General features: G+C 36.0%; 1 protein-coding gene and 1 long non-coding RNA gene across 4 annotated transcripts in view; both read right to left on the bottom strand.

Annotated features, from left to right (window-relative positions):
- The window catches only part of Pgant2 (polypeptide N-acetylgalactosaminyltransferase 2), a 191,559-nt gene that overhangs the window by 71,401 nt on the left and 105,278 nt on the right, over positions 1-14,880 (bottom strand). The window lies entirely within an intron of this gene.
- LOC143904933 (uncharacterized) overlaps positions 822-14,880 on the bottom strand; it is a 41,117-nt gene continuing 27,058 nt past the window's right edge. The window contains exons 2-3 of the long non-coding RNA XR_013259072.1: positions 5,273-5,334; positions 822-2,532 (exon numbers count right to left, since the gene is read on the bottom strand). This is a non-coding gene — a long non-coding RNA (uncharacterized LOC143904933). The remainder of the gene's footprint in view (positions 2,533-5,272; positions 5,335-14,880) is intronic.

Genomic DNA, 14,880 nt, shown 5'->3' with positions numbered 1-14,880 from the left:
ACGATTAACGAACAAATCTTCGTGATTTACAAACTATGCAAGATACTAGAGTTGTGTACTAGTCGCAGTTTATCGGAAACGAGTATGTTGCTTAGTCTGAATTGTTTTCAAGGCAAACTGCGTTGCTCATAGTTAGTTACGCGCATACTGCCGGTGCGCGATTATGCGATTTTGTGGTTCCGATAGAGTCTCAACGTTATGACGTTACATTCCGAATGTAAAGGCATCGGAGATACAATTGCTGCAATTTAACTGTATCGCGTACCGCTTTCAACACTCATAATTGATCTAATTTGATTTTGATTATTGCACGATAAATATTTTAAAGTAACGATAACACATAAAGCAGATATAATTATAAATAAAAAATTATAAAATTTTCTCAAGTATTTTTACGAAAATGATTACATGACGTATAATTAATTAAATAAATTACTTATATATTATTGCCTATGTGCGTGTGGCACATAGTAGTTGCTGATTGTTGCCAACTTAATTTAGCAAGCATTAATTATTTAAGTAATTTAACAAACTATTATTTACGTTTAACGTTGGAATAACGTTTAATTTCGCTTCGCTCCGAGAGGAATAACAACAAAAACTCGTCAACATTATACATACCATCATTTTTTACAGAATATACCTCATATTTTTTACAGAATTCAACTCGCATGTAATGAAAATTACACGATCATGTTCTGTAACCCTTTTCTTTAACGATCCTATGTGCCTGACAGCAACAATTTACTACGGAACATTCGTCGAGGAAGAACGCAGGGGAATAGGGATGAAATAAAGAGCAATGCTTTAAAAGCCGGTAAACGTGACGCTTTCAAGCTGCATGCGCGTCCATCAAGGTTTATTTCTCGTTTTCGTCGTATACATGTTTTCGTGCAAAGTCGACACGTTGTGTGGAGAAGTAAAATCTAAAACTCAAAATGCTGGTTGACAGTTGTTCGCCGCTTTGCATATATTTTCTCATAGAGCTAACACTCAATATGCTAGTATGCAATTATGTAACTTTAGTACACAACGATTTTAATAATATTGTTACAATCTGGAAGATATATATATCCAAAAATTATATCCGTTGCGCGCATTTTTTCTTTATAAAACATTTGTTGTTTCAAAATATTTATTAAAAGCACACATGTTTGTTTTGACTGCATGGGTTTTTTAACTATATTTTTCTTCTCGTATTTTTATACAAACAGATACTTTGAAGCAATAAAATCTAAAAGGATAAAAAAAGCTATCGGCCCTTGCCGTTATACTGATCCATTGATCCCCGTTTCATGCCATGGTGTAGAAAATGGCGCGCGGCGACGCGACGGTGCCGGGATGAAAACGACGAGAGGTGGCTGCGGAGGGTGCGCGATCAACTGACAAATGTCTACGAACCGCAAACAACGAAGGTGCAGGGTCAAGTGTTAGGGACGTTCTAACTTTTCTTTACATCGATGTTTTTCCTCCGGCAAAGGGTACATTCGCGTCGTGCAGCGCAATGTTCCACAAACGTCGAACGCCAGTGCTGCAGTGGTATAAAACTTTACGGGTGACCGAGCGACATTTATAGTTCGTTCGTCAGACAATGCGGTTGAAAATCAGTCGTTTAAACGCCGTTGTAATTTATTCATGGCTGGTAAAAGCTCTGTTTAATTTACGACGGATCAATCTACGGTACAAGACGAAATTGTAAACGACAAATGCCCTGACGACTACGTGCTTCGCATCGAATATCACGTATAATCTCCGTGTTTTGAATTCGATGATTTTAGAAGCAGTTTAGTTATACGTGTGAAAATTTAATTATCACGGATTTTAATATATTATCGAAATTACTATCGGGATATTTTTTTACATATTTCGTGGGATTTAATATCCTTTACCAAGTAATCAAATGAAGAAATAATAAAGTTATTTTAAGAGATCTTTCGTTTTATTCATAATCTTATTATTTTTAAGAATGATAAATTTTATATTGTATAATTTTTTTCCAATTAATTGGGGAGATGGTAGATATATGAAATATATTATATAATCTTTGTTTCAAAAAGATCACGCCTAAATCTATAGTCTTTATTAAGAAAAGATGGCAGGTGTTTTGCACATGGTTATAGCGTTGCATCGTCAGCGTGAAAAATTCAGCTGCCACACAAAGCGGCGTTTTATACACATATCCGCGAGGAGATTCCTTGGTACGCCTACAACACAAAAGTGATTTTGACTCCCAGCGAAGAGAGAAGTTTAAAGGCAAAATCGCGTATGTCGAGGAGCAAAAGGAAGGAAATATTCCGATTGTCGATGGGGGTGGCGCGGTGGATTCAGAGGATAGAAAACGTCCAACTACCGCCCCACGGAATGTTCAGGAATAAATTCTCGCATTCCAGTGTGTTGGCCGATGTGTTGGCAGGGGTCGAGAGGTGGTCGTTCAATCGAACGGACCGTTGCTCGCCATCCTCTGGCCTTTACCCCCTGTGAGTCGACCAATGCCGAAGGGTGGTCGCAATAAGGGATGACATTCTCTTACGTCTGGAACAAAGGATGGGCACGCCGCACCGCGCCGCGCCGTCCAAATGTCAGAGGAAGTTCCATTATGCCTTGCAGTCTGTCTAGAAACCTCGTCTAACGAAGCGTATAATACACGACACTGTAATTGCAAAGCGTATATATGCACTCGACGCGCGTGACAATACAGAACAGACTTACCGAATTTTTATTTCAACAGAGAACTGTATATAAAAATCGATTTAAAAAAAAGAAGATATTATTATATAATATTTCATTTAATCAACGAATTAAATCGTTTTTCGCTAAATCCGATGAACTGTACATTTCGCAGCATCCGCAATTATTCATTATCGATACGGAAAATTTATTGAATATTTAGTGGGAGGCTTTTTAATTATAATAAATAATCAAGCAGAATTTTGAATATCAGCAATATTTTACGAACATAGATGTTTTATGAATTTCAATGATAATATCTAGCTAGGAAATATTGTCGCGTGCAATGATTTGTATCATATTTTATAAATGCTTCATCAAATTTGTATAACGTCATATACGGCTCACATTTTTATAAATCTTGCTTCTCATTTTGCTACATGCGTATAATTAAAGAATTAGATGAATAAATAGTAAAAACATGAACTCTTCGTACCAAGTAGATGCGATATTTCAGTTATTATTTTCATGCGCGAGACGGGAATGGGAAGATCGTAAGTTGCAAAGTATTAAAAAAAATCGCTGCAATATTTAAGGAATATTCCCGGCGGCATTATTCGCCCGGGGAAAATCTCGCGAGAAATTACGCGCGTAGCGCAAAGATAAGTAAAAGTTGTTTTTGAAAACGAGACTTATGAGGCCTCCGGTTGTTAACGTAGCCTGGCAGAAAGTGTTCAATTAATCATTAATATCGCCGACGCGCGGCGGTGGCCCGCCGTCGCGCGGATACCGGCGCCTCCGTTAAGTAATGACATAATTTGCAGCTACATAAACAAGGCTTACCGTGATTTAGATGCGCGCGGTTTTGCAAGCGAAATACGTGCGTTCTCGCTACGGAAATGCATTGCGGCGCACTATATGGAAACGCGTGGAAATTACATAATCCCATCGTAAATTGATTTAAATACTACGCAAAATGTGATGTTTTTGTATAATAGTATTTTATTCTTATTAACGTTCACCAATGTTCGTCTCGTTCGCGATATGTTAATTTTGCGAAATATAAAAATTTTCGCAACATTTTATTTATTTATTTCAACCCTGACACGCTCGTAAAATTATTTTAAATAACTCATTTTATCTCCTCACATGCTCTGCTTCGGTGTATTCTTTCAACAATTCGTACAAATACAAATAACATACATAATTCTCATTGTTAGTAACTCCTATTCCTTTAATATAAACCTCTTTCTGTGTGTGTGTGGATATACTACTATACGCAAAAGCGTGCTGTAGCACCAATGTGAATTCGATCACCATCTGTGCTTTTTCGCGTCGTACATTACTTTTTTTCCCAGAGAAATCCCGTAAAAAGACTTTCTGCGCGACGCGCAAACATGTAGATCAGTTCCGTACGATGAATAAAACGCGAGTTTGACTTACGGTCGCGGCGGAAACCGCGCGGAACGCGATCGGAGGGCGGGGATGAGGTGGCAAAGGCGAGAGGGATGGTAGAGAAAGAAAACAGAAAACACTCGCTCCTTCGGAACTCCCGTTTTCTACGAATTCGACAATCCGTTTCCCAAGCTCTAACGAGCGCCAATATTTGTATCCGTAAATCACGTCCCAATATTTGCCTCCACGCCGGCAGCAACATTTCGCCCTTTAGAAAGTTTTTCCTGTTTTCTCTAACTTTTTCTCTCCTCGTCTATAACAATTCCGCACGTCAATAACATGTTTATTTCCAAACATTTGTATTATATTTCAACGTTCGCTTTTATATATCTATACTTGTTCACATTTGTAATAATTTTATTAACTTTCTATACACGATAGTTCCACTATGAATTATTTTTGTAAAATTATATTAATTTTTAACGTCTTTATTTTAATATTATTTACTTCAAAATGTTTCAAAATCAATCTTCTTTTTTCTCTCATTTTCATTTCATCTCTATCATCGGACGCTGTTTAATCAATTATGTACTTGGAATCGAAGTCGCGTGCCGTGCTATATTCACGGCAATAAAAAGAAATTTAAAGAATTTTTCAGAACGCTGAACAACGTGGAAAAAGTTGACCCCGTGGGATGGAGAAAAGATAGGAAGAGAGATATGAAATTCCGTACGGTCAAAGACGAACTTTAGAAGGAAGAGGGAGGTGGCATTATTAATTATTCTTGGCGTAGTTTGGACTTCGGAGAATGAAACAAGAGACTCGTCTTAGATTATCGCCCCGACTGCCGACGAGAGTTCTATCATACGATCTTCTTTTTGCCATTCTCGGGCTTAATTAACTTCGAATCGCGAGACTAAGAAACGAGGGAGGCGAGGAGGAGATAGACAGAAAATGCACGGAGGAGTTATGAAATTTCAATGACGTCGCGTCTCTCGACGCGATTTCTCGAAACCCGAAGGACGAGGTCCTTCATCCATCGTCACGAGGTAGGCTTTAATGGCCGATTAAACGTAGAATGGCTGATTACATTATAGGGATGGCAATTACAGATCGAAAGTTTTCGAGGGCGTCTTATCTGCGAACCGATGAGAGAAACGGAATTCGCCTTTGTTCGTCTCACCGCTATATATTGAAATCTTTTAATTACCTACTTAAGATCGGCAACGATCGCAATGGCTAATTATGAGTCTCCTCGATGACGTGTCTTACCTGCAACAGAAGAGATAGTTTTTGTTAGTGGAAATTGATCTAAAATATATTTTTGCGAAAAGAAGCACATATTGTAATCTCAATACGTGCCTCGTTAAATTTAAAAAACGCAGGGTGTAAAATGTTTATTGCTATTTTTAATAACGCGAACGTTTAATATGATACATTATTCAATAAGTTACTCGCAATGTTTCAATCATTGTTAAACATTTTATAAAATTTTTGTGTGTAAAATTTTCTTGCTGAGGTATACCCAATAGTATATGTGCTTCTAATACCAAGTGTGTAGAAGAAATGTCCGTTGTTACTGTTGAAAAAGCATATGTGTCTAAAGAGCAACGTCTAACCAGTCACGTGCCATCATGTTCGATTTAACAATTTTGCTCGACATGTCAAGTGACTGCGCTGTAAAAGTTGTCGTGAAGTCAAGTTCGTACAACTCGCAGCTTACTATGCCATTTGCTGCATGTTTTATTACCTATCAATCATAGGCAAAATACATTTTCGAATTGCACGCGTAGAATTTTTACAAAGCGACAATAACATCTGATTTCAATTTCTCACTTCATCATTTATTTATTTATTAATCGAATATATTAATATTACCAATATTGCTGTCTATATATCTACATTTAAAAAAATAATTGCTCTTTATACTCTCTAAATCTGAATCAGTGAATATAGCCACTGATATCAGTGACTATTCATTGATTCAGATTTAAAGAGTACAGAATTAATTACAACACTGCAAAAACAAATGTGTCATTTTTACACATTTTAAGTGCGTTATTCATTGTAGACACTTTTTACACACTTTATCCGTGTGTAAATTAAATTCACTTCAAGTGTGTTTTTAATTTACACACGATAAAACGTGTAAGAAGTCTACAATGAATAATGCACTTAAAATGTGTAAAAGTAACACACTTGTGTTTGTGCAATCTTAACAAATAAAGATATCATTAATTAAAATAAAGTTACATTAACGTCACGTTAAAATTCAAAAGTGTGCCACGCTTTATTATAAAAGTAGACGCCACGAAACAACTTATATATACAAGTTGTGCAATGTGCAGTTCTGTCATTATTCTTTTGTAGTGAACGCAATAAAATATATAGACATAAATGAAATAAATAGTATATAATAATTAATAGTAAGTATACTAATTTACATATAATGGCTTTTCAACCAATTCAGTCTTTTCAGATTCAATTTCAATCCCATAGCAATGTCACAAATTCTCTATTAACTGAAACAATATAAAATATTTATAAGTTAATAAACAGAAATTAAGTTAAAGTGGAGAGATAAACAAGAAGAGAAGATAATATGGTAGGACAAGACTGCTCGAACTTAAGCCACCGCGCGGTATATACGTAAACCCCTCTGGAGTTTAATAAACCCTCGAATGCTCGTCGCTTGATTCCTTATAAAATCCGCTACTGTGAAATAAAATTGCTTCAAGAATATTAAAAAAGTACGTATATATTGCTTCCATATTTTGCGATAAGATATTTCCTAATGTTATATGACTCCTATATAAAATGGGTAATAAAATAAATACATTACAGGTACTCTACGATAAAATATTTTCTATTTATGGTTAACTGAATGTAATCGATTATATAAAATCTAATTAGCACATTCTTTTAATATTAACAAGAATTTCTATATAAAATACTAAAAATATATTTAAATTAATATGTAATTAATAAGCATAGATATATACATGTGTAAATAATTAATATCAACAAATTCATTAAAATACATTACACATAAATACTTACGCATCCATGAATTTCAATTAATAATTGCTTAATCATTATATTCACGATATTTAAGATATTATAATTTCATGCACCCTCTTGGATTTTAATTAAAAAATCTGAAATCTCGTTGTGCCCTTCTCAGGTAATCCACATCAAAGTGCAAAGCTTGTCACGGGGGATAAGAAAAAAAATGGCAAAAATAATATCCGCCTAGCGCAATCAATAGGAAATCTTTACGTCTTTTCTGTATTCGCGAGCGAGTGTTAGTTTGAAAATGACAGATACGAGGGTAGCTTTGAAGTCTTAACGGTGAGATTTTTACGAATCATCGATATCAAGTTAATCAATCTGCCTTTGAGCAGCTTGAAGAGAAAGAAAATTAGAGCAGAAAAGAGAGGGAGAGAGAAGACGGCGAGCTACATAAAGGCTTTGGACGTAACCGGATGGCGTGCGGAGTTAAATGCACTCCCCGGTCTTTTTAAATCCATATCCACCTCGCGAGAGAGAGATATATGCCAAGAAAGTACCGAAGCGCGCGCGATCATCTTTCTACGATTTCTTCACGGAGTGAACAGGTTCGTAAGCGTTTTCTCTTTCGCGATGTGTATCATCGTCACGATGTCCGCCCGACGTTTCCACTATCGGTCGCGTAAACTGCTTTGATGCAACGGTAGTGCGCACCATTTGCGAGATCGATGTTCTGATCTGAAAAACGTATAGAAATCAAGTGCGAGTCACTCTTTACGTAATACAATAAATATATAACGGACCTCTCTCTCTATATATAAATCTATTTAATTTACGTCGAGCTGGATTCAAAAGTGTAACTTTTGCGTGTTAATTACGTAAATTTAAGCTGTTGTTGCAGACAGCAAAAATAATGTTAAACATGTGGTGGACCTAGCGGAAAGTCTGGTGTATTCTCTGAATGAATTTTCATCTGAATATTGTTAAATGTGTGTCAGTTAAAACAATTTCATATATGAGGAAATTTTGTTGATAAAATTAGATGTTGAGAAATGAGAAATAATGTTCTAGAGTTATTGCTGTTATGCATAATAGCTCAACGAAATATTCGCGGTGTGATTGTTTCATTGTCAGAGTACAAACAGCGTTCACAATTGTATTGTTTCATATAAAAATCATTACGCCCCAAAATTCCGAGGATAGCCATGTTTTTTCAATGTTTCTAGATCACTATGTATAATGCAGGCGTCGCCGCCGTCACAATTTTTTTACCATCTCTACTAAGATAAGAAAGCATATGTTGTCTATAGATGGCCGACACTGTTTGATCTTAAATTGTCAGCTGCTCGAGTGAAGTCAAACTGAGCTTAGAGTGCCTTGCGGGTGGCAAACTTGGGCAAGAAAGAACTTCCACTCAGTAAGCATGCTAAAAGAAACTTCGTCGCGAAGTTTTTCTTGCAGAGTAGAAGGTAAAATGACGAAAAATGTCTTGGTGTGAGTCTTACGATTAATACAATTTTTTCTAAATATTAATATCTTTTTCTTACAAAATTAAAAAAATAACTTTACTCGAGAATTTTAATATTCTATTTTAATTAAAGTTTTTAAAACTTTTAAATTTTAATAAAAATCTCAATTTATTTATCATAAAATATTTTTTAAAATTTTCAATTATTTTCTACTGTAATTTATTATAAAAGTCCTATATAACATTATATAAAAATATATATATATATAAATATATAATTTTACAAGCATTTAATTTTATAAATAACAATTCAGAAAATAAAAAATTTATAAAGATAATATATTGTTATTAAAACCAAACAAAAGGTAGGAAAAGTTGAGATATATAGGGACGTCGTCTACTATCACTTTTTATTTTACTGCAAGGATTCGGTTTATCTGCAGCGCAATCAACGGAGACAGCAGCGAGCATCTCCTTTGGAATTAAAACTTCAGAAAAGATATCTTTTTAGATGTTTCGTAATCTTTGCCAACGGTAAGGATTTTGTTTTAAAATAGGACACTTTAATTCTTTCTATCTTAAATTGCATTTAAATGTTCGTGTAGATAAACTGATAAAATTCAAAATTTCCACTTTGTTGATGTTGAAACGTACATAAAACTAACAAATAATTCTCTATCAAATTATTTTAAATATTACATAATGTCAAGAAAAAATGGTTTATGTATCAACAAATTTTGGAAAATGTATTAATAAGATAAATTTATTATAGCTCGAATAATGAGTATTTTATTAGCGCCATTCGTATTCAGTAACGCGAATCAGGATCACCAGGCTGACGTAAAAAAATTTTTTAGGTGATTGCGAGATTTAGCGTGAGTTAATTTGCTCCCTCGGCTCCCATCCTACTCTTGCGGATAATTGTTGGAATGCGCGCGGCTTACAGACTCAAAGTGCATGGAAAAAGCGGGAGGCGTCTACGCTTCTTGCGGCTGGTGCATCCCTCCATGAGCTCGTTGCAACGCGGATATAAAGCTACCTCTTTAATCTCCGCCGTCGCACGGAGTCAGGGGTATATACTTCGTGGGGCGTTTATTGTCGGCAAATGACACGCGCACCGTTAGGGCGGCGTAACTCCCTTGTCGGGGATCTGTAATAATACGCTTACATATACGCGCATTCGTTTTTGCGTCACAAATTTCACGGCGATAAGTCGGCTGCCATTCACGCAAAAGATCCCGCGAAAAATGTATCCCCTGTAGGGGTAAAGCACAGTAACTTTTTCCACAGCTGCGGCGGAACTGCACAAAGTTTTGCAAGAGTGTAGAAAGTATAGCGGACACAAAAAGAAATGAACGAATGAATTCTAAAAAGAGAATTGCGCACTTCGGGTGGTTTCGAAAGGGGCAATACCGCGGCCTTCGTTTTTATTGTAATATCCTTATTGCGCCAAGTTGAAATGCAAGTTGCAATGTAGATATACCAAAACCAGAATATATTTTTCTTTCCATGTATAGTAACAGGAAAAAAAATTCTTGAACCCCGTATTCGATCGTTCATCCAATGTGTATCGTTTATTTGTAATGTCAAAATAATCAACACCATGTGATATGGTATAATCCCCTTTTTTACGGTTTAGGTAATTCGTGAGATGCGCTGTATGCTCATATCGCCGACCACACAGATTATCGCCTCTATTTGCGCGTGGGTATTCATAATCGATTTTTGATACGCGATTAATGATTATAACGTATATACGCGATCTATGACCGCATAATTTTGTGCACAGTTTGAACGTATAATTAATACCGGAAGCGTAATACGTGATTAGAGGAATACGTGTTTCGACGGTAAAATTCCAGGCACACAGGTGCATACTTGCGGTGGAGTTTAATGATGCATGGTAGTCGTGCTATAAAAACAACGCCATACGGTACGCGGTACTACAATTGCAGAAATGCAGTATAGCATGCACAATTAATATATAGTATATGCACATTCACATATACGTATACACGCAGCCGCATACACACGATTATTGGTCCTTTAAGGGCAAACTTTATGCGCGGAATTTTTATCCGACGTGTGAGCAACACTATAAAAATATTGACGTATTGCGAGTTTCTTTTTATTGCGGCAAACTAAATTTATAATTAAAAGAGAACAAGGGCATTTTTTTAAATTAAAATTTTAAATTTCTACAAATTACGCAATTTTGTATATACTTAAGAAATCTTTTGCCGTAGGGGAATTAATTTAGAGAATCTTATTTCATAGAGTATTATATCGCGTCCAATATCGATATTTACAAGAAATAACGCCCGGTAATTTCTTATTGTAAGAAAGAAGAATTTTTTTTCCAGGCATTCAATTTGTGTGCGTAATTAATTTTCTTATAAAATATTTGCAATATCGGAGGAACGTGCTGATTATCGTAAGTCTCTCCGGTTTGGAGAATTCAAAAAATTTCGGGACGTTCGTCTTTTTAAATTTCAGCCACGAATCATGCGGAAGGCGAAGGGGTCGTCCCGAGAATTAACGAGACGGGCGGTGGATCTCGAGGAAAATTTTATTACGTGCCAGAGCTGTAATATGTCTCACTTCGTTGAACGCCGCGATGTTCTTGTGCCAGATATGTGTGTGTGTGTATGTGGTCGCTTGTTTAAGTACTTGTTTAAGCAAATTTCAAGTTCAATTAATATCTATAAAACTGCGCAGATGTAAATATATATCTTGATGAAACCAGTGCCCCGGTACTAATTGTAAGTAATAAGTATTAATCCAGTATAGGTAGTACATATTGACGTATAGTCTAAATATTTGGTGTAATATTCATGGTTGAAAAGCAGAGCGAAATTCATCAAGCAACAGTGTATAAGATTCGCGGAATATGATCTAGATCGCTAAATTTGATCTAAATGGATCGGGATATAATTTAATAACCCCAGCGTGCTCTCCCCTGTGATCGATTTATCCCCGTGTTCGCGTTATAGATCGATGCGCGTCGCCGAATAGCAAGATTCCCGTGGGGCACCCCGTTGCCCAGAATAGAGGTAGCAAACGAGTCGAAATTTTTCACGGTCAATGAACACCTTTTTCCAAACGGGTGTGGCAAATGGCGCGCTAACGATCGCCAGTAGAATCGGATCGGGGATGCGAACAGCTTTGTCATTTAGCGGAGGTGGTGAAAACAGGAATTGCTGAGTTTCAGGAAAACTTGACTGGTTAACGGTCCGATACAACGCGCAGAGTAATCCATTATTTTCTGCTTGCAGATTCTGAATATCACTATTTTCGAAAATTCGACTAGGAATTATAAAAAAAAAGTATGAATAAATTACTTGTGTGCAAAAATAGAGCTTTCTTCTCTATGTAAAATTCTTTATTATAATTTATTTTCTTCATTTATTATTAATGTAATTCAATTATATATGTATTTTTTAGATACGCATTATTGCAACTATCAATTTTAATACGTAAACATTAATATATTATAAGTATCATATTTTTCCTGACTCGATTTGATTAAACCTATTTTACAAGGAAGATAATATTCGACACTGACTGACAATAAAGATTATTCGTAAATATCATTGCGAAAAATAAACCTATTTAATTTACTTATCTCTTCAAATAATGAGAGAGAGAGAGATTAAATTATCAATTTAAATACTCGATTCTTTCAATATGCACTTCTCTCTTGAAATATTATATTTTATTATTTTTCATCCAATTACAAAGAAATTATAAAATTTTATTTTCAAACAAAATTAGTGTCAATTTAAAATTTTTAATAAGCTATTGCTTTAGTGTAACATGTATATCTATCTAATGCATGTAATAGTTTGTAATTTTTCGAATATGAAACAATTGTGGATTTTGGCATTGAAAGGTCTGTTATAGACACAAGCGAGGAGGCTTTTCAACGCAGGGGCAGAATCAAACGAGCAACAGAAACCAAAAAATTCTGTGGAAGAGAAGAGATTGGGGTGCCGGACGTGATAACGTGCCCTTTATTCGTCAGAATCGTCCTACAGCAAAAGCTGCAATATCCGGATAATCCACGGGATGCACGCAGTGCCAGTTGAAGCGCGGAAGGGTAGGAAAAAACGGCGGCGGGGGTGAAAGTTTTTCTGTGAATACGCATGTTCTCCCTCTTGGGATGAGGCACGAACGTGCGGTCGAGATAGAAGGGTTGTGTTGGGATGAGTTAGCAAATGTAGGGGACAATCGACCGACTTTGGTGCAGACATCACGGAATTTCAATGGACACATTGGCCCAGAAAACCGATTTCAGTTCATCTCCCCTATTTTACTTTTGTTTTTTTTTTACTCTCGTGTTTTGAAAAGCCGGAAGATTGGGATTTTTAGCCCATGCCCGACACGTTGTTGCGGCTCGGAGAGGTCTTCCACCGAACGAGCTCGCCGTTTTGATAATAACACGATTGTAAACAGGCATTTCTAATTTACAAGCGTAATTGTTTTAACGTAAATTTATTAAATGTTCAAACAAAGTGCACGACACACACACACACACATAAATATAAAAATACACAAGCACATATCTTTTCTCTCTCTTTCTTCTAAAAAAGATCCAATAGTTTCTACTTTATTGTAAATGTACACTATTGTTCATCATCATCAAGGCGCTACGTAGCACCCGTAGCTGATTATTGTTTAGTCAGACAACTGTCGATAATCATATGGATATTCTCTCGCATGTCGGTTCTTACTCCGCTGGAACGTTGCATGCTTCGGTACCACTTATGCAATCACCATGCATCGTTGCATTACCATACAGCAGACGCTCGTATGCACGCATACGCACGTCGGGATAAGAGAGATTCCATGTCTCTTTGCGCTCAATCACTCAAAATGATCCGGGCTGCTTCGTCAAACTGTCACACCGTATCTACACGACACCCAGCACGGTACACGTCGCTGCGCGACGGACCCGGGTGTTTGCAGTGTAAACGACTTATCTGCTTATGTGCTATTGACATCGTCAAGTGGCTCCGGCAAACATGTGATGTGCGTAGTCCAACGTACGGAAATTTGCACTCGACACTTTAAAGATTTGCGGAGCAAAAGAAGGTGAAGTCGCTTACTCTGATCCGGCTTTAACACCGTGAATGAAATTCCTTGGAAATGACAGTAAAAGTATTATTACGTATGCAAAATATATAAATGTGCACAAATAACATTTTTAAAAAATGTGTCAAACAAAATGCAGAAAATAATAATATTAAAATAAATAATACATATAATATGCGACAAATAAAATACTTCTTTTATCTAATTGTAAGTACCAAGTGTTTTTGTATTTTTCGTCAATAATAAACTAATTTTTCTTATAAAATAATTTTATGTGCGGTAGAAAGTTAGTTTCAAAAAACTGAGTCTGTGTAATCCTACTAATTTCACAATTCAGAACTTAACGAGCACAATTCAATAATGTGCACATCGAAATCTGTACTAATAAGCGGAAATCTCATAGAACGTACTTACTGCAACGTCATGGTAATGCGGTAACGTTGCTTCATCGTGGCAATATCAAGCAATATCAAAGCGATTGCAGCCTAATTAGTCTTGCCTTTTTGCCTATCTGCATTGTTAACAAGCGCGTACTGCTTCTGTGATAACGTTACAAAGAATTGAGCTCGACTAGAAAGATTTCCCAAACAAGGCATCGTGGAATCGAGTTTTAAAATAATTCGCACATAAAGAATACTTGCAAAAAATGAAAATTTACGGAGCATAGAAACTCGCTAATATCGCGCCAAAGCGGATAGAATACGTTCAATTGGCGATTGAAATTGGAATAATCGTATGTAATTCCGAATCGATGATAATGTCCATCTAGAACGATGGGTACATATATTGCATTGATGATACGTTTTCCTATCTCCAAAATTGATAGCGATGATTGTCAATAAGGCAAACCTTTTACCTCCGAAAATTGGGGATCATCGAAGCGCTATCCGTCAACATTGACGATGAACATAATCGGTACGCTGGGATTCTCACCTGCCAGATCCAAATACAGACGGACTATGATTAACATTAATATACGTCAATCACATAACACTCATATAGCATAATACTAATTTAAAAATAGACGAAAACTGTAAAAAGGAACACATAATTTTTTGTTAAATACAGTATATATTTACCCGATTTTCTTCAAATATACCTATTTAGTAGGTAAATCCGACTACAACAGAAGAAATGGTTAAAAAAAAAAGCTTTCGATGTAAAGCCGGTGAGAATCAATCCGCATCACAACCACGGGTCGTGAGCAACTTAACCATTAACACTACTATATTTGTCCAAGTTGAACT

The sequence above is a fragment of the Temnothorax americanus genome, unplaced genomic scaffold (genome assembly GCF_048541705.1).
Source record: "Temnothorax americanus isolate GAGA-0224 unplaced genomic scaffold, ASM4854170v1 Scaffold6, whole genome shotgun sequence".
Classification (NCBI taxonomy): Eukaryota; Metazoa; Arthropoda; class Insecta; order Hymenoptera; family Formicidae; genus Temnothorax; species Temnothorax americanus.
The sequence above is the reverse complement of the archived record's forward strand: the minus strand, read 5'-3'. Positions and strand labels throughout refer to the sequence as shown.